Source organism: Pleurodeles waltl, chromosome 3_2 (genome assembly GCF_031143425.1).
Source record: "Pleurodeles waltl isolate 20211129_DDA chromosome 3_2, aPleWal1.hap1.20221129, whole genome shotgun sequence".
Taxonomy (NCBI): Eukaryota; Metazoa; Chordata; class Amphibia; order Caudata; family Salamandridae; genus Pleurodeles; species Pleurodeles waltl.
Genome location: NC_090441.1, coordinates 155,955,594 through 155,982,324, shown reverse-complemented (window position 1 = coordinate 155,982,324; position 26,731 = coordinate 155,955,594). Strand labels below are relative to the sequence as shown.

The 26,731-nt window shown below is 45.5% G+C and overlaps 1 long non-coding RNA gene across 1 annotated transcript in view; it reads left to right on the top strand.

Moving 5' to 3' along the window:
* The first annotated feature begins 21,911 nt into the window (after positions 1 to 21,911).
* LOC138286770 (uncharacterized) overlaps positions 21,912 to 26,731 on the top strand; it is a 90,586-nt gene continuing 85,766 nt past the window's right edge. Inside the window, exon 1 of the long non-coding RNA XR_011202058.1 lies at positions 21,912 to 21,965. This is a non-coding gene — a long non-coding RNA (uncharacterized lncRNA). The remainder of the gene's footprint in view (positions 21,966 to 26,731) is intronic.

Below are 26,731 nucleotides of genomic sequence, written 5' to 3'. Positions count from 1 at the left end.
AATGGTGATTGTGTGCCCTGGGTGAGTCTCTCCCTTGGACATGCTTTGGTGATGGGTGTCCATGGAGGTCTGTGATGGGGGTCCATGCATTGGTGTAACATGCAGGGCTTGGTATTGGGATGTGTGGGTTGTGATAGTGGGGTATATGTGAGGTGGTGGAGTGATGGGTGTGAGGGTAGAGGTTGGGGTTGTGTTGGCATGCAGGTAGGGTGGGGGGGATATAATAGTAAAGATATGACTTACCAGAATCCAGTCCCCCTGCTACTCCTGCGAGGTCCTCAGGATGCATGATCGCCATGACTTGCTCCTCCCATGTTGTTAGTTGTGGGGGAGGAGGTGGGGTCCACCGCCAGTCCTCTGTACGGCTACCTGGTGTCTGGATACCACAGAACGTACCTTCCCCAGTAGGTTGTTCCACCTCTTCCTGATGTCATCCCGTGTTCTTGGATGCTGTCCCACTGCGTTGACCCTGTCGACAATTCTCCGCTATAGCTCCATCTTCCTAGCAATGGATGTCTGACTCACCACCTGTGATCCGCATAGCTATGGCTCTACCTGGGTGATTTCCTCCACCATGACCCTGAGTTCCTCCTCAGAAAACCTGGGGTGTCTTTGAGGTGCCATGATGTGGTGTGAGTGATGTGTGAAGTGATGTGTGGGGTGATGTGTTGGGGTGTGAGGTGTTTTGTGCGTGGATGGTGTATGAGTGATGGTGTTGTGTGCCTCTGGATGCTGGTGTTGTCTTTGCTTTTCTCTCTCTATGCTTCTTCCAAAAACTTTGTTGTAAGGGGTTGGGGGTAATGTGGGTGTGTGTTTTATTTTGAATTGGGTGTGTGGGTGTGGTGTGTGTATGTGTAACAGTTGTGTGTATTTTGATTTGTCCAATGTGGTTGTGTTTTGTAAATGTGTGTGTATTTTGAGCGCGGCAGTGTGTACCACCAATGGTTTACCGTGGTTGAATGACCACCGCGTTGATTCGTGTGTTGTGATAGTGTGGGTGTATTCCTGTTGGCATGACGGTGTGGGTTTTGGTACCGCCAATTTATCACTGACCTTTGATGTGGCGGACTTGTGTGGGTGTCTGTTTTGTGGAGGATTTCTAAGTGTGGGTCATAATACCTGTAGCAGATTCCTGACGCGGACAGGGTATGTTGGCGGCCATCGGCACGGCGGTCAGCGGACTTTACACCCAGGGTTGTAATGAGGGCCTAAGTGCCGGCCCTCAAATCAAAGTGCTGATATCCCGCACCGGAAACCACCGGCTCAAATTAAGCATTGGAGCTAACATTCACAACCATACTGATGCACCAGTTAGCATTTCATGTGCTCTTGAATAATCAGAGGGTCCACACTCTGACAAAAATACCTTTCAAATGAAATGTTGAATCCTCTCCCCATGGCAAATAAAGCAGACATTAGCGAAGCCGGTAGGTCTGGCTTGTCACTGAAAGGGCCTCTGTATTGACTGGGGAGTTTGTTGATGGGAAAGTGGGTAAATGCAAGACTTAATCAATAGATGGGTGCATGAGTGGATAGATGTTGAGTTATAGAGATCCTGGATGATGAGTGATTGAGTGCACGGAAGTATGGGCAAGTAAGTTCTCTGACCAGGCAAGGCCCTGGCGTACCTCCCTACCAAAACGTTGAGGCATCTGCCTCCCTCCTACACACTCACTCTCTCACTCGCTCTCTCGACAGCTCTCTCTTTTTATGCCTTTTGTTCTTTCCACTGTTTCTCTTTTTTTGACAAATGTTCTCCCCACTGCTTCTCTCTTTTGTGCCCTTTATTTTTTGCCACCGTTTTTCTCTTTTGTTTCCTTTTTTTCCACCGTTTTCCTCTTTTGTGCCATTTGTTTTTGTCACTGTTTTCTCTTTTGTACCTTGCTATCTCTTTCCTCTACATTCTTTGCAGGCCCTTTTGAGATCCTGCTGATGCTTGCCTGCTACCTGCTCCTCACACTGCCACTTGCCCTTTCCTGTTCGCCTGCCTTCTTCGCCCATCACAGCCGCACCCACCACCCCCTGCACTCCTCCCCCTCAGAGAACCTACTTAATGGCAGCTGCAGCAGGGATGTGCCGCTGACAAAGTCCATATGTTCTCGTCCATTCCTGGACCGTGCACAGTGCCAGCAAGTGATTTATTTAGTAATAAACGGTAGGAAGGAGCCCACGTCGAAGCATCCCTTCTCCATCGGCTCCAGTCTCCAACTGACCATTGCAGAACCTAGTACACAGGCAATCACAAGCAAACAATCTTTGTAATAACCGATGCATTATACATGTAAACAACTCTAAACCACATCATCTACCCTATTATACAAAAGAACTAAAAGAAAACAAATGTAAGGCTTATAAAAATCCTTCAACTTAGATGGTATAGATACATTATGTGAAAGAGTTCTTACAGAATTTTTTGGAGTTGTTGGCAAAGGCTCTGACACAGAGACCCCTTCAGCAACATGTTCTAGGACATTGTTATTAGAAACTCCTACATTGGACACAGAAGTAGAGCTCACAACAGAATTATCAGTTTCAGTGTTAACAGTTGAACCCTCACCTTCCGGTGAACAACTCTCATTAACTTTTTTCTTATGTTTGTCTAACACAAACCAACTTTCAGAATCTCCACTGTTCTTTTGTGAGACGATGTGAGTTGCTTGCCATGGGGTGATTTTGACCAGAAATCTTTTACTCCACCAACCCTTCTCTCTGATCAAAATTGACCCTCTAGACACTTTTGGAATTTCAAAAAAGGTCCTGAGAGTTTTGATTCTGCTTTGCGTAGTCTGACTGGGCGTTTCACCAATACGCAATCATGTTATTTACATTATGCACTTTGTCATAATAAGCCTTTTATTTGGCTTGATACTCAGTAACTCTTGCTTTAACCGTGTTATTAATTTTGCATTGATGCTGAACCTCTTTAGGAATTAAATCCTTGATCCAATCTGGACATACCATAGATCTTGGTTTCCTTTTGCGTAATAAGCAAAATGGTGAAACACCAGTTGTGGAGTGTGGTGTGAGGTGATACGCCCAAATCTTATTTTTAAGGAATTCAACCACTGGAACCTTGCAGACTAGAGCTGTTTGAACTCCTTCTTTAAGGAATCTATTTTATCTCTCCACCAAACCATTTGAAGCAGGGGAATATAACGCAACTTTCAAATGCTTGATGTTAAAACTTCGAATAAATTCTTCAATTTGTAGTGAAGTAAAATGCGTACCATTGTCAGTGACCAACTACTTAGGGGGGCCCTCAGCACTGAATACATTTTTCAATAATGTTATTACTGTAGTTGTTTGAACAAATTCAAAGTAGACCCATTTAGAAAAATAGTCCACTAAAACCAGCATAAATGTCTTAACTGAAGATAATAATTCAAATGGTCCTGCAAAATCTAATGCAATTTTGGACCAGGCTTCATCAGGGAATGGTATGGTATGTAAAGGGGTATGCTGTGTAAGCCAATGTTTATCTGACAATAAACATGTTTGACATTTTGAAATCCAATTTGTGACCTGTGTGTGCATAGAGGGCCACCAAAAATGCAGTTTGAGATTTGTACATGTAGCTCCTATACCTAAATGACCTTGATGAGCAATTTCTATAAGTTTGGGTCTAATCAAAGAGGGAGGCACAACAATATCATCATGAAATAAAATATCACCAACAATTGACAATTGTCTTGCAACTTTTACAAATGGTTTGAGAAAAGAAGTCACTGACCTTTCTTTTGGCCATCCATTCTTGATAAACATCAAAATCATTTCCATAGTATTATCCTCTTTTTGAGCTTTTAACCACTCATCAGGCATAATTGATCCTGAATCTTTCAATATGTCATCTAGTGTTGCTACAACAGATTCCACATCCTCATACAACTTATCTTCTTCCCGATCATCCACAGGCATTCTTGATAAGCAATCAGCTCTACAATTCTTCCAGCCTGGGATGTAATTAATATCAAAGTTGTATTCTTGTAGGCCGGATCATAGTCTTACTAATCTTGCTGACGCTTTCCCTGTTCCATTGCCCTTTAATAAATGTAATAACGGCTTTTGGTCAGTTAGTAAGTCAAAATGTGCACCCCATAAAATGGTCTTGAATTTTTCAATCACTCAAGTGCGTGCTAGTGCCTCTTTTTTTATAGTACTGTAATGTACCTCTTAAGATTTCATTGACCGGGAAGCAAAAGAAATGGTACTTTCACCATTATTATAAAATTGAGACAACACTGCCCCTACCCCCACCTGACTGGCATCTACAGTGAGGGTGCATATCACCCTCACTGTAGAGCCCTGTTATGCACCGGCCTGTCCTGTGGCCTGTCCTGTGCAGTGCACACAGGACAGGCCGGTGCGCAAGAGGCCTGAAATGGCAGCTTTCACTGCCTACGGCCAGGCCAGGACTGTAGACAGTGAAGGCTGCCACTTCAGTCCTTGTTTGTGCACCAGTGTGCACAAACAACGGCAACCAAAGAGACGAGGACTTACCTGAGTCTTCCGGGGGTCCTCCTCTCCTTGAGTCTCAGCAGCTGCCTCCCTCCTCTGCTCTGGTGCGCACTGCAGCCCAGTTATGGCCTGCACAGCACAAGCGCAGACTGTTTGCACTTTCGCTGTGTAGCCCATACTGGGCTGTAGTGTGCACGGGATAGGCTCTGTTCCACTGGCAGGGCTAGCAGAGTTTTTGGACTAACTCCGCACTCCAAGACCTCTCTGTTGGATAATAGATGTGTGTACTAAGATATGGGGGCAGATGTCACTCTTCACTGAGATCTCTTTCTTAGAGGACAGCTGTACACAGTAGGATGTGGAGAAGGACTGGCCTCTCCACTGAGAGGTATCTCTTGGATGACGAGTGTGCAAAGTACAGTGTGGGGAGTGACTTGCCTGCCAACTGACATCTCTCTCTTGAATTAGAACTGGTCATTGTAGGATTTGGAAAGAAACCATCCTCTCCACTGAGACCTCTCTCTTGGATGACAGATGTACATAATAGGGTGTGTGGAGGGACTGGCTTCTCCACTGAGACCCCTCTCTTGGATGACAGGTGTATATAGCAGGTTGTGGGGAGGGACTGACCTCTCCGCTGAGACCTCTCTCTCGGATGTCAGATGTGAATACTAGGGTTTGTAGAGGGACTGACCTCTCCACTGAGACCCCTCTCTTGGATGACATGTGTACATAGTAGGATTTGGGAAGGAACTGGCCTCGACAGAAGTGTGTACAAGGGTTTAGAGAGGGACTGGCCCCTCTGCTGAAAGCTTTCTCTTAGATGACGGGTGCGCGTACTAGGGAGAGACTGACATCTCCTGTAAGACCTCACCCCAAGGTTACAGGTGTGCGTAGTAGGGTGTAGAGATGGAGTGACCTTTCATGTGTTCTCTCTCTCTCTGTTGGATGATGAGTGGGCATAATATGGTGTGGGGAGGGTTTTGGCCTCTCTATTGACACCCCTCGTCTGGATAAGAGATGTGTGTAGTAGGGTGTGTGGAGGGACTGGTCTTTCTGCTTAGACCACTCTCTTAGATAATGAATGTAAGTAGGAAGGTGTGGAGACAGCCTCTCCACTGATACCTCTCGCTGGACTGTCAAGTGTGCTTAGTAGGGTGTATGGAGGAACTAACCTGTCCACTAACACACCTCCACAAAGTGAAAATCAAACATTGTAATATGTGGGGTGGGACTACCCTCACCACTAAGAATCTGCTCCTGGAGGACTGGTGTGCATACTTGGCTGTGTAAGATACTGCCTCTTAACTGAGATCTTTCTCTCAGAGGACAGGTGTGCGTGGAAACGTGTGTGGAAGGACTAATCTGTCCACTAACACCCCTCCACATGGTGAAAAACATGCTTAGTAGTGTGTGGGGAGGGGACAAGCCTCACCATACAAACTTTTCTCTTAGATAACAGGTGTGAGTAGTAGGGTATTAGGAGGGCCTTGCCCCTCCACTGAGACCTTTCTCTCAGATGACAGCTGTGCATTGTAAGGTGTGTGGAGGCAATGGCCTCTCCAATGAAACCCCTCTCTCGGATGACGGATGTGTGTAGAAGGGTGTGGGGAGAGATTTAAATCACTGTTCAGAACTCTTCCCAAGCTGATGGGCATAAATAGCAGCCTCTGATAAATACCATCTCCAGTAAGACTCCTAGTCCCAGTAACAAGTGTGCATACCATACCTGAGTGTATTCAAAGATCGCCTACTCCTTTCTTTTTTTCACAATCCTGCAAGAGTCCTGCAAGAATGCAAAATTGTTTAAAAAAGAATTAACATTCTATTCATCACAGTACTTATACTTTACACACCTCCTTTCAAGAACCAGGGGGAGAATATGCATTTCTCCTAGTAGAATATATTGACAACTCACCCACTCCCTTTTTACAATCCTGCAAGAGTCCGTAAGATAGTCATTTTTATTTCTAAAACAATGTACATTAACTTTCATCGCACTGCTTATACATTAGAGACCACCTGTCAAAATCTAGGGGGACAGGATGCCTTTCTTCTGCCCCCTTATATAGCTTTTTTACTATATTTCCACAACACCTGCAATTTTGCACAGTAAACAGTAATGGTGGACATATTATGCGAAGTACTGCATCATGCGATCACAACACAGCTGGGCTGGTGGTAGTGCCATCACTCCATTTTGCTGAGATGGGACTACCACTGCGTTATTTGGGATCCACCAAAGTCACAAACTCCAAATACTGTCTGGAACGTGCTGACAAATCCAGTCTCAATGGCCTTAAAAAAGTATACAATCCCCGCAGTATTAGATGCATTAAAAGTCCTGCTCCCCAATTCGCAAAAGTGTTTTGGGAAGTTTGTACTAAATAGGGACTGTATCTCTGATGATAACCTTGCTAAATGCAGGTCATAGGTCTCTCTGGCTGATGTCAGAGAAACATGTTTTTGAAACAATAATGCCTTTAGTCTGCTCAGCTTGTCAAAATGTACGTTTGAAGTAGCAATGCGCAGACAAAATTTTGTCACTTTTATATCTCAGGTGGGGGGAAATAACACTTGACCACAACAAGTTACTATTTGAGAAACTGAAATTACATAGGCAATTCCAGGTTTCATTCTGCAGCAGCTTTGATCATTCAGCATAACATAACTCCCATTGTAAAGTATCTGAAACGCTGAGTGAATCAAAGGGACGGGAGTACCCTTCAGAGAGCAGGCCAAATTCAATATAGCAGCGTTGCAGGTGCCATGCAAGGACACCTGCTTACAAATGATAGAATGTCTCACATTCGCTTCCGCTAAGAAAGACCTATGTTTCACCGTTCAGACATCTGTAATCAAAAGGCATCTCTGTGGGTATAACTGTCCCTTAACCGCTCAATTCTGCCAACTGCAAAATGTTTTTAGCAGTCCGTAAAGCAAAATGTTGAGATGGGCAGATTTATTACTCCATGTATGAGCCCTACTTCAGTTGGAATTTCTGCTACAGTAAAAGGCAACTTTTCCAATTTTTCAATATAGAGCATGATGTAACTTGCTTCAGAATACATCAATGGCGTAAAAAAATTACGCTATTGCCCCCTACCCTGCGCCATGGTGCACAGTATTTTAAATACGGCGCATACATGATGGCAGTAGGAGGACGCTAAGGGGATCAAGGAAAGTGGCGCTGCAACTAGTGCAGCGCCACTTTTCTTAAATCTGCCCCTAACTGCGTCAAATAACTCAGTAGAGTTAACGTGCTGCTAGGGCACGTGGCTACTTTTAAGAACCTGTAACGTCAAACCAAACTGCTTAATAAACCTTAGTTGACTCTGTCCGTGATGTAAAAAGGGCATGTCATTCTGAATAATGTCTATTGCAAAAGACATTGTCCGTCATTTTAACCCTAGCGGTCTTTTGACTGCCAGGGTTAATGTGGCGGTATCACCACCAACAGGCTGGCGGTGTACACCGATACATTATGAGTGTGGCGGATGTGCATCTCCGACCCGTCGGTCCACACATGACCGCCAGCGGTATAATGAGCCAGCCTACCGCTATGGTTTTCACAGCGGTACCACCGCACAGTGTCCCCTCACCCCTCCCTGCAATCATGCACACACACACCCACACACACAACGCATGCACCCATGCACCACCACTTCCATACACGCATTCACTTACACTCATCCATACACACATTTACTCACACTCATCCATACACTCATTCACTCACACATGCTCACACGCATACACACTGACATGCAGACATGCACTCACCATAACATTCATACACGCATTCACTCACATGCATACAACCACGCATACACCACAGCACTCACAGATGCAGACACACATACACACACACACACACAAATTCATACACACACGCAGACACCACACACTCACACACAACACCCTCCACCCCCTCTCACAGTGATGGTTTGGACCGCTGCCAATGCAACAGCATTGCCTCCGGTTCGATTAAGAGCCAAAGACAATGCAGTAGCCTGTTTCCTGCTAGGCCAGCGGGCAGAAGCTTAGGTTTCTGCCTGCCAACCTAGCAGGAAACCCTTAATAGCTCCGGCGGTGAGGTCGCCGTGAAGGCGGCGCCCACCCTGTCAGGAGTTTGGCAGACTGAGTTTTCCATCTGCCAAACTCAAAATGGGGCCCTTAGTTTTTTTTTCAGGAAGAGTTTCTCACTGAGATGAAGTTGCAGATTGGATCCAACCTCCCTGGAGCCCTATTCAAATATGCGTCACAGGAGACCTTGGTGAAGAATGCTACCTTAAGACTTAGTCGATTTTCCATGACAGAAATCTTCGTCCAGGCCAAACTTAAAATAGGATCCAGCTTCCCTGGAGCCCTCCTCGGATTTGCTGCGATAGGCAGGCCACCACCCTCTTAGATGACCACTTCCTGGGAAGTGTGGCAAAAATCAATCCCAGCGAGCATCATTCCTCAAAACTCCAAAATGGCAGAAATTCAATCTTGGAGGTTAGTTCTGGCTGAGCCCACCACCTTGTGTGGCTAAGTTCCTTTAACACATCCCTCTCCAGCCCTCTCCTAATCTAATAAGGGGGGCACCTGGCTGTCTAGGTTTGCAGGAAATAGGGGAAGTCCTGAGCTGCTTCAAATGCCCTTCCCTCCTTCGAAGTGCAGTGTGGCTGCTCTCCCCCCATCCTGTTTCACCATCTGCTGGCTCAGATCTCGTCCCCCAGGCACTACCATTGTCCTCCACACAGGCCACTTCACACCTCATCAAGGTAGCCAGGCCAGACTGCCAGAGGATGGCCAATCATAGAAGGGCACTACAGGGCTGAAGTTGGTGACTTTGAGGTAGAGTTCTAAAACTATTTCCCAGAGTTAGTTATAGTAAATTCAAGAATGACAAGTTAATGGGTTTATTATAGCAACCAATTTGATACCAAACTTGAATTAGTTAGCTCCTTTTGAGACTTTATTAATTAAAGAAAAGTCTCCCCATGTTAGCCTATCGAGCCTATTCATTATAATGAGGCGAAACAAATGTGGCTATTTTTCACTCACCAGGACTTATAAAACAACTTTTATAAGGTCCCTACTTACAGTTACACTGCACCCACCCTGTGGGAACCTAGGTGACACCTTAGGGGTGACTTATATGTAAAAAAATAAGGTAGTTTAAGACTTAGAGGAAGTATTTTTAGTTCCAAAGTCGAATCTGAAGGTAACTTTAATTTAAAATCAGGCAGCAGGCCAGGACTGCCTTAAAAATGGCACTGCAAAAAGAACAGTTGATGGACGGAATTTAGACCAAATCAAACATTCTCCCCCAGACACAGATCTGGGTTTAATCCATCAGTTTTTTTGCTCACCATGCCATTCCAGTTTGGACACAGCCATATGCAAATCAGTCTTGACCCTGTTCCCCATGGGAACACTCCAGCCCGAACTGCCAGGCCAGGTCCTCTCTGGACCAGAAACAAGCATCCTGGGACCGGTTTCGGGGTATCACCCCTCTTCAGCCAGGCTAGCTTGAGTCCTTTTGTGTTGTTAAAAATGATACTGAGCATCCCAGCAGTGCACCTCTGGGTGCACTACCTATGCTGGGGTCCATAACCCTACATGCCCTACCATATACTACGATCTTATAGGTAGGTTGATAGAGCCAATTATAGTTTACCTAATTTGCATGTCCACTTTACACAGAGCACTGGCCCTGGGCACAGCCAAGAGTCATTAACCACTAGTATCTGTCCAAAACGTTTGTGGGTGACCAAGAAAAAAGGAGAACTTTCCTACGTGTGAAAAGCATTTGTGTCCACTGGCCACAACAACCACCCACCGGGACATGAAAGTGAGGAATTAAAGATACCATTCTAAACCCAAGTAGTGTGCTGTTCTTCAGTGACATTTAAAAATGTTGCCAATTGTTAAATTTAGCTGATATGGGGATACCGGACGTGTTCATTCCTTTTATTTTCATAACCCCAGGCAACTCGCTTGGTGGATGGTGTCATTTAAAAGTATAAATTGCACAGGAATAAAGCATCCCCTAAATAAAGCTTCCCTACCCTACATCTTCCAATCTTTTGTTCCCTTATACACTCTTTAAACTAATCATGTTTTTCCAAATCTCATAGCCTTCAACAGCAAGCTGGGAAACAAAGGAATCCAAATAAATCAATTTGGTATTGGTCAGCAATATTTGTCTTACTTTCGCTGGAGGCAATTTAAAATAGTAATATTCTGCATTCTTAGCATCATGCCCAGTAAAATCTGCAAACTTTTCCAGCTACGGTTTAGAACTCCCCACTGGTGAAGTTGAACAATGCTCCCATTGTGTGTAACTAAAACCTGATTTAAAAGCACTAGCTCAGTGTAGCAAGTAATTCCCATTAAGGTGATAACGGAACATTTCCCCATAATTTGCAAAGTTGATGTAAATATCTTCACTTTCTAATACAGTGTAATATTCAAGCTTAGAAAGCATAGAATCAACTGTTTTAACATCACAATCATCAGAAACAACCTCAAGTGTAATTACATCACTCATTGAAACTTTAAACACATATGGAATTTGAATGACCTCAGTCGGGCCAAATATATGTTGATGATATCCCTAACAATTCCATCTCGAATCTGAATAGCTGAAATGTTCACCCGGGACAAGTCTCTCTGAACCTTGTGAGCAGATCTGTACGTTGTCAAAACCTCATCCATCAGTTCAACGCCAGAGCGTTCAGAAAGATAATGATAATTTATCAATAGAAAAAAAACAATGACAAAACTAATCCAGAGCAGAAAGGCAAACAATGTCAGTAGTATCCATAGTACCATGGATGAACCAGATAGTTATTTTTAAACCTGTTATAGAGCTTATGTGTCTTGGATACCAGTGCAATTGCAGCAGTAGAAGAGTTTGTTGAAAAGTCATCTACGTCGACGAAATAACCAACTTGTGCAAAAACAGGAGCCAGTGCAGATCTGGTAGACTGACCCAAAGCTAGTGGGTCTGTTAACAGTTATGATGGGGAGTTAGTGTTATGGGATTGAATGTATACAACCAGATTCTGATAAGAGAGTTCACTATAGTTTTTATTGTCTATTTTGAATTTATAGAGAGACAGCATATGCCATCTGTGAGTTCATGACGTTGTCTTATGTCTCTTCTTCTTCTCTTCCTAGGCGTTTGGGCATGATGTAATGGTTGGTGGAGGACCCTTGAACAAGAAAAGAGACAACAACGGATTTGGGGTTAGGTAAGTGATTTTTAAGATGTTCTTTAGAATTAAAGGGAGGGGTTGACGGGTCTGTGACTGTCAGAGGAAAGTGGTAGTGAAACACAACACCAAGCCCTTGATGCCCCGTGTTTGGTTACTTTAAAAAGCTCCCTTTGCCCTCAGCCCCACCATCCCTGCTTCTTTCTGCTCCCGTGTTCTTTTTTATCCAGTGCCAGCCCTGAGCATGTACCTGGCTAAGCCACGTCCCTCCTGGGACATGGCTGACGGTGTCGCGGTGGGTCCTGGCTTCAGGGTCCTCCCCTGGAAGAACCAGCTCTTCAGGTGATTCTTTCATCTCATTCTCCTCTTCTTCTCTTTGTTCTTGCTCTCTGACCTTTTTCTTTCTGTCTCCTTGTATCTCCTTTCCTTCAGTACGCTGTCTTCTTGCCTTCTTTCCTGGACGTCCTTCTTTTGCCACCTGGCTTCCTCCCCCCTCTCCGCGTCTGTCTCCAGCTGTCCGCGCCCCCCATTCAGCGTCCTTTCTTCCTTTTCATCAACCCGGGGAACAGAGCGCTTCTGGGTGAAACCCGGCTCTGTTCAGTGCCCCCGGGGTACTCCTTTGTCGGATCGAGGGATCTGATAGGAGGAGCGCTCTCCACGTCCTCCTGTGTACAGGATCATAATAAATGATGCCATCCGTTTGTGTTGAATTGGAATAGTAAAGATCCACAGTTTGGACATTTATTGTCGATGAAATGGTGTCAGGAATTAACAGAAGCACATTTTCCGCCCTCCCAAGCTTGAGAAGTGTGAGGGGAAGGGACACTACTCAGGAATCCTCGTGGTCTACTGTGCAGGATCGGCCAGATGGTGCAATTTGACGTTGTCAATTGAAACAAAGCGTTTTTTTTTTTAAACCAGGCAATGACAGTTCTGGTACCATGTTTTCAAATGACTGGAACGGGTGCTCTATAGGATGGGCCAAGCTCCTTTCTGACAGCACTCTTCTCTCAAACTAGATCTCCAACTTTAGGAATTCAGCCTGTTGATGTTGTTGGCAAATCCCTCATTCCCAAGGTGGCAACATAGGCAGATGAATTTTCATCACAGAAGTGCTGTATTTCCAGTAAAACTGCGACATGTTCATTTATGTCAAACAGTGTTTCTGCCCCCACCACTCCAGGGCCATCAAGATCTGGGACATACATAGGTATCCCAAATAGGACCTCAGAAGGGGTGCACCCTCCCAAGGACCTTCTGGGCAGATTATTTAATGATGTCTAGACCCTATTTAGTCGATGAAGGGTTGCTTTAAGTATTGGTTCCTCAGCTCCACAACAGAATTTTCCTCAGGATGATAGAGAGAGGAGTAATGGAGCTGAACACTCATCGTCCCTATGGTGTCCCTGGATGCCCGAGAGGCAAAAGCAGGGCCCGGATCCAAGTGGAATGCTGCAACCGCACATGTCCCGATAAAAACATGCAAATCTTAAATAACAGTTTGGGCGTCAGCCGACTGTTGTCGCCATACCCACAGGAATCATGAACATGAATCAACAGCAACTAAAATATTTCTGTATGCAGCATAAGGTTGAAAGGGACCGCAATGGTCCAGGTACACACATTGCAGTGGTTTGTTGGACACTCAGAGGTGTGTCTGCGGTGGGTGTTTGATGGTGGACCCTTTCATTTGTTGGCAGATGTCACAACAAAGGGCATACTGTTCGGTGTGTTTGTATAGACCTGGCCACCAGTAGTGTTTTTGTAGCAAGGAAATAGTAGCCGCCACACCAGCATGTGCAGATGCAACACCCTCATACACACTGCTTTAATGAGATCTAATCTCTGGGCTTGGTTGGGATCATACGATCTCCCGTCCTTGGAACTTTTGGAAATGCAATGTTTTAGGCACTGAGATGGTAGGAATATTTTGCTGGACATGCTTTTGGTAATGGCTTGCCGTCAGCCGGAGCTTTCATGGCAGCCGGTGTCTCATCATCCAATCTCGTATGAGAACGAGTAATTGCTGCAACAGAAGCCATGACTACTGCAGATTTGGCTGCTTCGTCAGCATCCTCATGAACCCACAATATATATATATATATACACATATATATATATATATATATATATATATATATATATATATATATATATATATATATGTGTATATACATATATATATTTATTTATATATATATATATATATATATATATATATATATATATATATATATATATGGGACAGCAACATCTCTCGGGCTCCCACAGCCGCAGAGTCCAATCGTAGTGGTGCACCCCATCACTATCTTTCAGCACTCTCTCTCGCAGACGGTCTGGCAAATGGAATAAATCACATATCACATGCACTCGAGCAGCATGCTGATAATCTTGAGCTTTAATAGTCCATCAACCCATCGTAAACAGCAGTTTACCTTATGGCAAACCCAACACGTTTCAGCGTACAATGCTTTGATCACAGGTGGATTGCTCACCTTCCATACACTTCTTAAACACCCAAGGTGAAAATTGGGAAAACACATAAAAGAAGGACAGACAAATCCCTTTCTTTCTCAGAGGCTAGGGCAGCCATCCTAACCTTTCAATAATCATCTTAAAACATCAAACAATTATTGAGTATAACGCCATCAGGTCAACAGTAATTTCAGCCGCACAACATAATATAACAAAATCAAAAGAACACTTGCAGGGAGAAATGCTTTTTTAGTATGCGACAGCGAGAGACAATGTGTATAGTAGATCTCCATAAATGCCTATTATTAAGTAATTCTATCATTATTTTAGTGTGTTATCCAGGCCCCCAGAAACTCTCATTTAAGAGAAAGATCACTGCATAATACAAAAGTAGCCTGCAATGGCAAAGAAACATCCTAGTTCCCTTCTCTTCAAATAAATAACAATTGATTGTATTCCAAAATCCTGATGTGCAACCTAAAGAAGAATTTCAATTATGCACCGGTGGGCTAAATACATTGAGTGACACAATCCAGCCTCAGTGGGCATTTTCAAAACGTACTGTGTCAATGAACCCTGAGCATTCAACCTATAGCATGGTGATTGTGCCACCCTACACTACATTAGTTACACTCACCAATATTAGGTGTCATAATATGCATAGGGATAAGATGGAAAATCCATCACAGGGCCCAGTGCACCTGCAGCCCAGATTGTGTGAAAATCCTGCAGAAGGGTCTGAATACCATTACTGATGTCCCAGATATAAATCAGGGCATATTCCGCATTTAGGGGTATTACATGGATTTCTCCCAACACCGGGATACCCCACTCTCCCCCCAGCTGGCATAGCTTTTGAGCCAGAGGCTCCATGGCTTGAGGTAACATAATAGAGGTGACAGCGAGTATCCTTGCTGCGTCCCTCATTTTACTTGGAACAGAGGGAGATGCAATGTCCTATCCAGACCCTCATCTGTAGCTCTACATACAGAAGTCATATCAAAGCCCGTGGCCTCCCCCATCCCAAACACCGTCAACGTGGAGAAGAGGTATTCCCATTCTACTATATAAAATGCATTCTCTAAATCTAGGACCAGGCATGCGGTGAACGGCCAGCAGGTTGGGGACAGCTCCATCACTCTGTATAGTCTGCATATGTTCAGTGCAGTGAATCCTCTGGGAATGAACCCATTCTGGTCCGGATGCACCAGTCTTTTCATGAGTCCATAGAGGCGGCCTGCTAAAATCTTACTCAGTGCCTTGTCGTCGGACCCTAAGATGGACAGAAGGTGGTAGGAAGCAAAATCTGCCAGGTCCTTACCCGGTTTGGGAAGGGAGACTAATAGCGACTCCCGCATGCTTTTCGGCAGGTGACCCTCGTCCCCCGCTAGTTGATAAAGTTCAAGTAATCTAGGGGGAAGTTAGTGCTCAAACACTTTATAAAATTCAATAGGGAGCCCATCTAATCTTGGTGTGTTATTGGTGGCTGCTCCGTGAATCGATCCCCTAATTTCCTGTATCGTGAGAGGAGTGTTGAAGTCGCCGCTCTCTAACGGGGTTAAGGTGGGGATTTCGACCTCCTCTAGGAAACTGCATATGTTGTCCTGTCAGGCCACTCAAGGGGGATCATAAAGTGCGCACTATTGTGCTGTGAATGCTTCATGTATTTGTACCTGTTGGAGGGCAAACTCTGTTGGAGACATGCGGATCCGCAAAATGGATGTTGGGGGTTGGCACTACATAGCAACCAGGCCAACAGGTGACCGGCCTTGACACCTTCGGCATGTATTTTGGCCTGATACAACCTGAAGTTGACACCATGTATTTGCTCCACTAATTGTGTGTGTGTGGCTAGTGCTGTATTTAGGCCAGCCTGCACTCCAGGGTCATCTCTAGTAGTAGTTGCTAGGGATTTCAATGATGTTTCTGTCTGTGTCTGGTCTCTGTGTATTGTTGCCCTCACTCCCACCACTGTGCATATAAAGTGGCCATGTAGTACTACCTTCATTGCTTCACAATCAGTAAGCTTAGACCTGGATGTTCCCCAATTGTCAGTGAAATAGTGACTCAGTGTGTAATTTGTCGCGTCTCAAAAAGCCTGCTCTTCTAATAAGGCCGTCTGAAGCCTCCGGGTGGGGACTGGCGGCTGGACAGCTCCTCATTCTAGCTATAGTTGCATCGGGTTGTGGTCGGAGAGGGTCCTACCCAGATATTCCACCACAGTTGCTAGAAGGCAGGTAGCGGGGTCGCATAAGATCCTATCTAGCCTGACATGTAAGTCATGTACAGCCAAGTAATATGAAAAAACAGTCATATTCAGGTATAGGGATCTCCAGCAGTCTAGGAGTGACCAATTCTGAAGCCACTGAGAGAATAATGCAGCTGCCGACACAGCTGGGAAGCCAGGGAGTGGAGGGTGTGAGCTCTCCCATTGTGGATCAAGTATACAGTTAAAGTCGTCCCCTAGTATCCAAGGGATGTGAGTCAAGGGTATTAATGTTGTGGAGAGTTTAGAGAAAAAGGCTGATTGCGCCATGTTAAGGGTATATATACTGCCCAGTAACATGGCCTTTCCATCCAGGGGGCCCTCAGCAAACACATATCTGCCCTCAGGGTCCATGTCTATTTACAGGAGGTGAAACGGGACTTCTGGGGGCATCCAGATTAAGGCCATTTGTGCGAAGCCAGAATATGTGGTGGAATAGCATTGACCCCTCCATCGTCTCTGCAAGTGAACTTCCTCCCCTCATCACATGTCTCTCTTGGAAAAAGGCTATTTATACACCTCTCCTTCTTAAATATCGCTGCATAGAGTGCCTCTTTCTAGTGGTGACCAGCCCCGGATGTTCCACATAATTATCTTGAGCCTAGTGATCTGCCCAGTAAGTAAGGTGTGCCCCGGTTGAGGCCATATCTGTGCCTTTGTGACCACGGCCCATGTTGTAAAGCCTATGATAGACCTGAAAAAAGGTTGAAAGCAGATCACATATTTTAACTGTTCATATAACCTGAACTCCCAACTTCCAGTCCAGAGCAACCCTGGAACCTGAGGCCACCCAAATAATCAAAATTATAACCCATAGTTGGCATTCTCCTATGCTGGCCTTCCTGGGCTAGGAGTCAAACTGCTAGGGGGGTGTCCAGCCCTGTTGAGGATGTATATCACTGCTGCTATTGTGGGTTGCAGCAAACAGGCGAACTATGAGCGGAGGAACCCATGTTGTGTAGATGATCACTCACTGCAGACACTCATATATCTCAACCCCACCTATAACCACAGGAAGAAAAACTATTGATTATAAGCACATCTACCTCCACAGGTTGAGTATCACAGAATCTCATCTGCCATTTGGAGCGTCTCATAAGGCAAGAGTTGCAAAGTCATGCTGTCTTCAAAGTGAATGGAGGCAGATTCAGCCATGTCAGTGTCCGGAGAAAAGCCCTGTGGTGAGCGTCTACCCGTCCATAAGGTAACCCCAGCGGTCAGTGCCTGGGCCTGTGCTTCCTTGGCTTGCGAGGGCGCCACGTGTACCGGGGCTTTCAGGCGTCGGCGAGGCACTTGTCTCCTTTTGTTTGTGTTCTTGGTACTGCGATGCTGGCGCTCCAGGGAGGAACGCAAAGAAACTTCATAGCGGCGCTGTTCCACCCAATCCCAGGCATCTGACATTTCCGTAAATAAAATGGTCTTATTACTAGCTATTACCTTCAGGTTCGCTGGGAAAAGAAGGGAGTGGAGTAGGCCTGCCTGTTGCAATTTGAGCTTCACTCCGAGGAAGGAGACCCTGCAGAGCTGTACCGATAGGGTATAATCCGGGAGAAGGTATACCCTGGCAATGTCAAGGTGGAGTGGAGATGCTGCCCAAGCAGCTCATAGGAGAACTTCTTTGTTTCTGTAATTCAGAATGCGTGCAACCAGGGGTGTTGGGGGAGACCCCGGTGGGGGGTGCCGTGCTGGTACTCTGTGAGCACTCTCCACTAGAAAGTATGCTGACCGCTGATCTAGGGCCACCGTTTGCAATGACCATTGTTCAAAGACTGTTGTAGGGTCAGTGCCTTCTGCACCCTCCGGAAATCCCATAATGCGGATACTGTTCAGATGGGGCCTTCCTTTGGAATCTTCAGCTCTGGCCTCCAGCTCATGCACTTTGGTGGTAAGGGAGTGTACGTGTCCCTCCAGCTCTTGGACAGTTGGGCAGATTCCAGCAACGCTGCGTTCCGCCTGGGCGACTTTGCCCATCAGTTTCTGCTGGTCAGCTCACAGGAGTCTAAGCTCTGTTACCACTGTGTCCACCTTAGCACTGAGTTCTTATTTGGTGGCCGTTATGGTATAGTTTGGCTTCTGTGGTGGAAGGCATTATCGGTGTGAGGGAGGTGGGGATCATTCACCGCAGGGTCCGGGGTGTTCACGCTGCCTGATCGCTGTGATGAAGGTCCCAGTCTGACCCTGCATCCCTTTCTCGATGAGTCAGCGGGCATGTGGTGGCACTGATCAATGCCCTGCTTGACAATGGTGGTGATTCTTTGTATTCAGGGGCCTGTTGACCCAACTTTTTGCCAACTTTACTGTGACACAGTCAGCCCTTGTGGATGCAATGCTTATGCCCTACACGGGTCAGATGGAGCGGGTAGAGCCTCGTAGAGCCTCCAGGATCAGAGCAGTGGCGTATGATCATTGTTCTTAGATGGTTCTTCTGTATTACGCGCAACCGCAATGTTATAGCGTATGGCAGCATAGATCCAGTGCAGGACCCACCACTCCCCTATTCCCTGACACGAAGGGGGTACAAGCAGTCCCGAGTCCCTCTCTGTGTTGGCAGGGGGGAGCACTCGTCACCTCCCATTGGCGCCTCATGCAGTGCAGGGGCCACAGGAGTGTTGTCGCTTTATGGGAGCCTCTGGCACGAAGCAATCGTCATACAGTGCCACTGGCAACGTGTGTCCCCATTGTTGCCACAGATGAGGCGTCCAGGCACTTGATCGCTTTGCAGGGGGTGGAAAGAAAAGAAGTGCTACCCCTGTGACATCACTCCTCACCGCAGCCCTACAACAGTCTTGAAAGGGGGAAGCCCGCTTTCTACTTGAGCCCCAGTGTGTTTCCGATGTGGAATGGGGGTAGGGCGCTAAACAAATGGAAGGAGGGAAGAAAAAAAAAGTGGGGGCCGCATTGGTAGCACACGAATGAGGTGTGAAACACCCCATTTTTCTGTGGGCGGTACCCACGCCCCCGTGATGTAGTCTTGCACGGCGGCCTATTTCAGCGTTGCGTTCTGCAGATGGGTCTCTTGCCTTCGATTTCCCCTCATCTCCTCACAGCCTTCTGCTGCATCGCTCTCAGCGATCAGAGCACCGGAGGTAGACTAGTGTGTCTGTACACAGGCTGGCAGCGGTTGGCTCACTTTCCGTGCCAGGGCTCACTCCTGCTGCCCGCCCATGGCCACGTGTGCAGGGGCGCCAGTCTCCAGGCCCGAGCAGGTCACCCCTCTTAGGCAGCGTTTCTGATCTGCGGGAAGCCAAATGGGCCCCCACTGTGTCCACCATCCGGGCCTTGTGGACTCGGGTCCTCCTGAAAGAGGGATGGCAGCAGGTTTTGCAGGATCGTGCATGGCCTGATGGAGTGATCTCAAAGCCCGTTCGCCATCTTGCGCGGCTGGCCACGCCTTCCAGCACTACACTTAAAGGCTCATAATGTCACTGCAGAGAACAGAACATATGGTTTAATGTGCTGTCTACAAGACTTACCATATAACATTCTGTGCCTCTTATGTTCATTTTTCTCTCTCTCTTCAGTTTGGTTCCTTTGATATGTAAATTAAAAAACAAAGGGTCTGATTTAAATCTCAATACTCTGTCACAATCGTGACGGAAATCCCGACTGCCATATTATGATCGCCATAGGATATAATGGGATCATAATACGGCGGACAGTATATCCACCACATTGGTTAGAAGTATTCCCCTCCGACAAGATCTAAATCAGGCCCAAAGACTTAAAGAATAGAACAGTCTAACCAAGTACAAAGGGCCTTCTTATTTGCTTACAACAGGGTCCCCAAGTTATATACACAAACATGAATCTTGAGGTAATGTGGGCTTTTGACCTTCAGGGTCTCAGAATAGCGACATTTGCAAGGTTGCTTTACTTGAAAGGGCAGCTTTGAGCCCACATCCTGCGCTCTGCCGTTCTGATATTTGAGGTTCAGCTGCAGTGTGTTTTCACACACGAGAGATTCTGAAGCGCTAGACTTTGGAAACAGTCTAGAAATCCTTAAAAGGCAAAATATGTCAATTTTTAACCCTTCATATCTTGGCAAATTCATGTATGCAGTTATTTCATTTGATGAAATGTCATCATTGCGGCCCTGACGTCTTTGTTGTGCTGTGGTACCCCTGATTGGACCGCCATTAGTCAATCCACGCCTTTTATCATCAGTCACGTGATGCCAAGTTAAAGAGAAGAACTGTATATAAAGTGTCCTTGATTTCCCCTGAACTTGGGACAGCTATAGAAGAGAAAGGTACATTTTGGAGCCCTCTGAACAGACAATTAATATCCTGTCCATCTGTCTTTAGTCTCTCGGTCTCTCTATCTCTATCTGTCTCTCAGTCTTTCTCCCTTGCTCTATCTCTCTTTCACTCCTTCTCTCTCTCTCTCCCTCTCTCTATCTCTCTCCCACTCTCACTGTCTTTCTCCCTTTCTCACTCTGTCTTGAGCCTCCTCTCTCTTTTTCCCTGCCCTGCCATCTCTTTACCACTCTGCTTGGTTCATGCTGTCTGCTCTCCTGGCTCTATCATTCAGTCTCCTCACCCTCCTTCTCTCCCTCCCTCTCTCTTTCAGTGTCTCTTTCTCTCTCTGTCTGGCTCCACATCCGCCTCCCCTTTTCCCTCCACGGTCAGGTTCTCATTTCTGCCTCTTACCTACATATCCTTCCTATGGGGTCTCACTTTTCTCTCCACCACTATCCTTCCTCCCTGTGGGCTTGCACTCTGCTCTCTCGTCTGTCTGTCTTCCCTCACTCGTGCTGTCTCTGCCGTTTTATGTGACATGTTTCTTAGTGTGAGCACAACTGCTTTTCACCTTTGAGAAATGCAGGCCCAGGGGATGGGATTCCCGGGGCCAGAAAAGGTTTGGGGGGGAGGGGTGTGTGGCCACCTTCCCCTTCCCTTTAAAGTTAATAGTAACCCTGGGGGATACGAGCCCCAGTGCCTAACAAGGCTCAGCGAGGGGAGCCAAGGCCGCACATATTGGCTTTGGCACTTCTTGTTGAATGGGTAGCTAGTCTTAGTCTGTGTTTAGTTTTACATTTAGGTCTCAACGCACCAGAATATTTTTGTAGAGAAGACATTTTGATTCTCTGTTGATAAAGATCTCTTTGTTATACAGGGTGGGGAGGTTGGACAAGCAGGATGTATAAAGATCATTGGTTAATATCTGTCTCCTGGGATTTGCTTTGTAATTCCTCAGGTGCTGCGGCACCATGCCGTATTTCATATAAAATGATATTAAGGAAGTCAGTCTCTGTGTGATTGATGTTTATAGTCTGCTCGCTTCCCCATCATGCTTATGTTCTCTCTCATCTACTTTGTGCCTCTGTATATTTTGTTCTCTATCATAATTCAATTAAAGAATGTATTCTAGGCATGACATATGGGTCTGCAAGTGTTACCAAAAGCTCCATAGATGAATAGACTTCGAATTAGTTGTACAAAAGTTTGTGTGTCTCTCAAAGTTTCAGAGCCTGACATTTATTACGTGTGTTGTTTGTCACTACAGCAAGGTTGAGAACTTTGAGGTACAACAACATCGCAACCCAACCAGAAGATCACAGAGTAAGTGTATTTTTTATACTCATAATGCCACATCTATGTACCTTGATTTGCCTCATAATGTGGTGGTTATATTTTTTGCTATGAATTTAAAAAAAAAATCTTTTTGTTTGCAACAAACATATGTAATATAGTCCACATGACATCCACCCCCCACCACCCACCCTGACCTCACAACAAGGTTTCACCCCATCCACCTTTTCCTTTCTATTCGGATTCCTGGAGTACTCCCCTAGTGTGCAATGTGTTGGTTCCGGTCCAATTACTCCCGATGAGAGGGAGTCAAATTCCGAATCACTCCTTCATTCATTGTCTTTCCATTTCTCCCCCATCACCTCCAATCCTCCCCATTTTTTCCTCAAGTTTGTTCATAAAACCACACCCTTTTTAGATTTACTTTTCCAGAAGTTTATAGAATTCCATCCCTAATTCCCAATCTTGCTGGGTAGAGTGGTTCCGAGCCCCATCTCTGTGCAATGTCTGGTTTAATGTGGTGTTTACATTTATGCTGTGTTTGCAATATTGTATGTGATGTAACACATAACATACAGCGATCCCCTGACCTACGTAGTGAACACCTCTCAAATGCCGATCTCTGTATGCCTACTCCCACCAAGATTAGGGGAAGAATTTATTACAATTATGTTAAGCAAATGATGCTGTTGTAATGCATTTTACTCTCACAGGCTTTCAGGTGCAACTGAATGAATTTGATGATTGTTGTAAAGTGAGTGAATCAATCTTCAAAGTAGCAAAAACAAAATTTACGGTTTGTACTTGATGACGCTGAAATGAAGGTTTTACATTTTTTTGACGCTTAAACGTAGTGCTGCAATAATCATGTGTGACTTTAACCGAACTAATAAAGATTGTACGGGGACAAAATGTGCCCTTAGAGTAGTTTGCCAACATTTATAAGCGTGCTTTATATAACGTGGTGTATTAGAATTGCACTAATCCGACATAATCATAAACGTGTGCTATGATTTGCTTGTTTGAAATGTTTTAGCTTAGCATTACTTTAGTGGAGGCTTTGGCCTAGTTGCCATGTCTCACGATTTAGATGCTCGTATTTTTCCAATGTGCTAATAAACGTGTATTTCTGCTTGAAGCTGTACTTTTCCACTGAGATCGTTCACCTGCTTACCTTAAGGTTTTGTGCCAGCCTGGCATTTTTCTCTCTTTGCTCCAAGGTTAATCTGCAGGTGCGGACAATGGAAGCTCTGAAAATGAGTTAATTGGTATAAAATGTTGCAACTTGCGTACCCGTCTCCAAGGATAATGTATGCTTAAGTAAAAGCTTGAGAACTGTTGTTTTTGATTGGACAATTTGAAGCTAACCTATGAACCCTCCAATGGAAGACCCTACTGGATTTGAACTGTTGTCTATTTAAACCAGGTGCACGAGAAGAAAGCAGCCATTATTGCTGTTACCAGCCATTACCCGGACATCATTGACATTGCGGCCATTACAGCTATTACCAGCCCGATACCCGCCATTTTGCAGGACATTGCAGCTATTATGGCCCACCTTGCTGCGACGCCATTTTGAAAGAGACTTTGATGCTTTCTCTAATCGAGAGAAATAGATTTAAATGATTCCTACCCTAGAGACTTTAACTCTGATCCCTTTGCATGAAGTAGTAGTTTTATCTTGCCGCCGTGAGGCAATTGCCCCGTCCACCCCTGCCCCTTTGCCCCGTCCCATGCTGATCGAGAAACGGTACCTGTGAGACGAAGACTTCCTTGAATGCTGATTGTAATTGGTAAATATGAAAGGAAATTGTACAATTGCATTGTGTTTCTTTTAGGTAACCAACTGCTGATTTTTGATAAGAGCCCTAGCTAGGAGTTTTCTAAATTAATGTTGCTAAATTGTTTTTGCATGAAGTCCCACATGCCGATACTAATTTGAGGTAGATGAGGATTCCTTTGTTGCACGATGCAATTTGAGACCTTTGTTATGCTGACCAATGTATGCAATTAGTCCATTACAGATTATAGTTCTAGTGATTTGCATTGCTATTATCGAATGCCTTGTTATTCAAATGCTGCATAGATTGCATCTTTTCCGCCGTTATGGACAGCTATTAATGTTCATTTACGTTTATCATTTGGTGTTGAGACACATCTATATTGTGCTAGCTTTGTTAATATAGGGAAATAAATTCACTAACTTTGAATAAACTGGTGTGGTTATTCCTGACTGAAAGGTCAGGGTTCGCCGAAATGTATTCCGGATTAATTGTTAAGTGTTATGTTGATCAGGGTATTGCTTATGTTCGTTTTTGATTATTGATTTGATTAAATTGACTGATCTCGGGTGAAGAGAGTCCCACTTAGCCAAAAGATTCATCGGCCTAAAGAGCGTCCAAATACAGGCAAATTATTACCACGGAACGCTCTATCAGTAGCAGAGGACGGTTTCGCCTTTTGGGACCCCGTACTCTTAAAGTACATGGTGTTGAATTAACGGTTACGCCCTTTGAAACCCCGCTCGAGAAGTTGAATTAGATTTTTCTTGGATAAAACTGATTGAGAAAATGATGATGGGCTAAGTCCACCGCGACTTTCCCGGGATCTCGGAGCTTGCGAATGAAGAGAATGGAGGTGTGAGATCAGCGTTGGTGGTACTAGTGACGGTATGAGAGAAGTTAGGATTTTGCGCTTGCACAGCTTATTGCCGCAGATTGTGTGAAAAGGTTGCGAGGATTTTAGAGAATAGCGGAGGTGCGACTCCGAGTGTAGAAGTAGGGAAGTCGTCGAACTTCATAGAAATAGCGGAGGTGCGACTCCGAGTGTGAGAGTAGGGAAGTCGTCGAACTTCATGTGCATGTGGCGCTTCGTGCATAAAAAGGTCCACGTGGTTGTTGTTGTTGAGACGGGCCCTGCGAGGTCAAGAGACTCCGGAGTATGTTGAAAAGTGTATGAGACACTTGTTTATGTTGTGGTCTGGTCGGTTTAGTAGGTTGATCGGGCGTGGTCAACGAGTCGGTACGTGTGTTAAGGGAGTGAAAGAAACTTCGACTTCGGGCTTTGACAAAATTCTAAGTGCACTAGAATAGATCACTGACAAGTTGAGAGCAGTCTGCGGGTCAGATCTGCTTGCGAACGTGGGGACCGAGAAAGATGGAATAACTGCCGAGGCTAGTGAAAAATCCCTAAGGTCCTGAAGCGATTGTGTTACCCTTCCTGTAGTAAACCGACAGATCTGTTTTATTATTATTATTTTTTTGGTAGCTCGCGATACATGCAAGAAGTTGTTACGAGAGGAGCTGAGTGAAGGAGGACTAGCCGCGAGGCTTTGTCAGCCGCAGTGTGTGTGACGTCACTAGGAGCCGCGCTGGGATAGGTTGGTTGCAGAGAAGGGTCGCGCACGGATTGGACGCAGTCCGTGGGACTCGATTGGAAGGGGAAAGGCAAGCGAAGAGTATTCCGGGAATTAAAGTCACCTATTGATTACATATTTTGTGAAATAAAAGACGAGAAAATGAAATTTTTTAAAGCATTAAGGAGTGCGATGAAGGGGGAGTCTTACATTAAAGCGAGCGTAGGAGAGGAGACGCCGCCCGAAGGTACACCAGCTTACATTGTAATGGAGGAAAAGGGGGTAGCTCCGTGCCTATGGTTAAAGCAATGGCACAAGCTGACAGAGAAACATGGGAGCGTAGCGTTCCCGATTCATGGAACATTCAATATAAGGATCCTAGAGAATTTGAGATTCGCGATGTACGACATGAAGGTACCTCCAAGGCCAGCACAGTTTGAGGCTGTAGCGATTTGGGAACTAATGGCTAGACAGCAGCAGCAAAATAAGTTCGAGACTAGGATAAGGAAGGTAGAAAAGACACTAGCGGACGCTAGGTGGGATAATGCACAGAAAGTGTGGAGGTCAGATGTATTGCAGGGGATAAAATTGTTTCCCGCAATTACTAAGGAAGAAGAGGAGACAGGTAAGAAAGCTACCTGTAAGACAAATAGGAGGTGTTCCAAAGATAGAGAGGACGAGGAAAGGTTGAGAAGAGAAGAGGAGTTAGAGGATGAGGAGTTAATAATGCAATTGCTGAACGACCGTCCACCGCCTTATGCAGAGAATGGACAAGGTCCAAGTACCAGTTCTGCCCCTCCGGCACCGGTACAGAAAAATGAAACTCAGAGTTCAGAAACGCTATCGGGATCTAAGGACCCGAGTTTACTGTTCACCCCGCAGATACCGCAGGTTAGGAGAATATATCCAGATGTGCCCATGTTGAAACCAGCAGAAAATTATCAGCCGCAGGTCCCAAGGTACTACAGCAGTGACAACAGTACAGGAATGATTCTAGATCCAACCGCAATGGGAGGACAGAATGGTCACAACCCAACATTGGCACAAGCTGAATCCACCCAGTTTTTGATGCCTCAAAAGCAGATGCAGGGGGGAAACGCACATGCTCAGATGACGGGGAGTCAGATGGGCATGCCGGCAATGATGACCCATAGTGTGGGAATGAACATGTCTCAGAACATGGGAAATGGACAAAACCCAGATGCGATATCGCTACCCATTACTGTAGGTCCACCGGTACCTTTGTACAGTCAGCCTAACTTAGGTATGAGCGGTCAGGGATCAATGCTGCAGAGTGGGACAGAAAGGAGGTGCATAGAAAACACTCCAGGGATAACTCCGATAGCGGCTCAGCCAACTGGATCTGGGTCCTTGATGGAGTTTAGTCCCATATGTGCTCAGTCGACAGTGGTGAGGTCGAGCCCCCCACTGATAATACCTC